At 57.5% G+C, this 2,000-nt stretch overlaps 1 pseudogene across 1 annotated transcript; it reads right to left on the reverse strand.

The window, feature by feature from the left end:
- Positions 1-216: 216 nt before the first annotated feature.
- LOC116548379 lies at positions 217-1,749 on the reverse strand (annotated as a pseudogene). The gene has a single exon (XR_004267412.1). The product of XR_004267412.1 is annotated as a guanine nucleotide-binding protein G(I)/G(S)/G(T) subunit beta-2 pseudogene (transcript).
- Between the last annotated feature and the right edge of the window lie 251 nt (positions 1,750-2,000).

The following is a 2,000-nucleotide window of genomic DNA, read 5'->3' on the forward strand; positions in this document are numbered from 1 at the left end:
TCTGAGGCCATGGGGCTCTTTTGCCTGATGGTGGCCTTTCTCATCCTCTTCGCCATGTGAAGAAGCCGTCTCCATATCCCATAGTTCTTTCTCCCATGCATGGTCAGCCCTGTGTGTTCCTTTTCCTATGCCTCCCCAGGTACCCTGGGGAACGTGGTTGGCTCAGGGTTTGACAGAGAAAAGACAAATAAATACTGTATTAATAAGAAAAAAAAATTTTTTTTTCAGAGTTGGAATTGGCTGCTTTATGGAAAAACTGAAAATATAATAAAAATTAAAATAAAACCAGTTTTTAAAAAGCCAGCCCCTGGGGTTTTTACCTCCTGCCTCTGGCCCTCCAGAGGGGTGAGGCCCTAACCCCAGGGCAGCAGAAGGATGAGGGCCTCCTGCCCCTCCTCTTCCCCCATTCCATCTCCTTATCTCCACAGTGGGGGCCCTGGGAGGAACAAAACTTGGGTGGGAGGGCAGGGACCCAAGGCCCTGTGGCCCAGGGAAGGGGGCTGGGAGTGCCCCCAGCTCCACAGCCCCGGAGTGTAGTGTGGGCGTGGGCAGGGTCCCTCCTGGCCTGGGCCCAGCAGGGTTGGGGCCATTAGTTCCAGATCTTGAGGAAGGAGTCCCAGGAGCTCATGGCCACAGCCATGCCATCATCAGTGACCCCGAGACAGCTCACACGGTTGTCGTGGCCATCGAGGACCCCTGCACGGTCGCCCTTCATGGCATCCCAGATGTTGCAGTTGAAGTCGTTGTGGCCAGCAAGCAGCAGCCGGCCGCTGCGAGAGAAGGCAACAGAGGTGATGCCATAGATGATGTTGTCGTGGGAGTACATGAGGAGCTCCTGATCGGCCCGCAGGTCAAAGAGGCGGCACGTGGCGTCATCAGAGCCAGTGGTGAAGGTGTAGCCGTTGGGGAAGAAAGCCACCACGTTGATGTCGGATTCGTGGCCAATGAAGGTCTGTTGGCACATGGAATCCCGAACGTCCCACAGCTTGATAGAGGCGTCACACACAGGCGCCTGACACAAACGTGCGGCCATCAGGGGCCAGGGACAGGGACATCACATCCCTACTGTGTCCAGCAAAACCCACTGTCTGCTGGCCTGTCTCAATGTCCCACAGGGCATAGGTGGTATCCCCAGAGCTGGTGATGATTTGGTTGTCATCCAGGAAGCGGCAGCACGACACATACCCAGTGTGGCCAGGCAGCTCCCGGCTGACCCTGACATTGCCCTCGCGGGTCTTGAGGCTGTAGATGGAGCAGATGTTGTCCAAACCCCCACAGGCCACAAAGTTCCCTGAGGGCGCGTAGGCACAGGTCATGACCCGGGAGGAGTGTAGCGGGATGGCATGAACTTTGTTGGTGGTGTAGCTGTCCCAGATGATGAGCTTCCCATCCTGGGAGGCACTGACCAGCAGCCTTGAGTCGGTCCCCCAGTGCATGGCATAGATCTTTGCCAGATGCCCATGAAGGGTCCTCCGGGTCCTCATCTGGATTCTCCCCACTGGGTCCAGCCCAGCTGTGATCTGGGTCAGTGTTGAGTCCCCACATGCTTTTCGGGCATCCCGGATCTGGTTCCGGAGCTGCTCGGCCTCCTGTCTCAATTGCTCCAGCTCACTCATGGCACCGGGCCCGTGGGGCGGGGTTGGGGGCTGCTGGGGGCCCCAGGATGGGGGCTGGGGGTGGCAGCTCCTGGCTGCTGGCCCGAGGCCTGTGGCGGTGGGACTCTGCTGTGGGAGTCGCTGGCGGCGCTGTCTTCCTTTGAGGTCCTCCCAGTGGTCAGTGTCCACTTCAGCATCGAGAAAAACAGCTACCGGAAGACTGCAGAGTGGCTTACCAAGCACAAGATGGCCAATGGGATCATTAGCTTTCCGCCGAGACCGCACCGTTCCCTGTATCCCAGAACAGCTTGCCTGCGCTGGAGCTGTATGAGATGTTTGAGAGAAGTCCGTCTGACAACTCCTTGAACACGACTGGGATTATCTGCAGAAATGTCCACATGCTCC

Source organism: Sapajus apella, unplaced genomic scaffold (assembly GCF_009761245.1).
Source record: "Sapajus apella isolate SASKATOON/1434 unplaced genomic scaffold, GSC_monkey_1.0 scaffold10866, whole genome shotgun sequence".
Classification (NCBI taxonomy): Eukaryota; Metazoa; Chordata; class Mammalia; order Primates; family Cebidae; genus Sapajus; species Sapajus apella.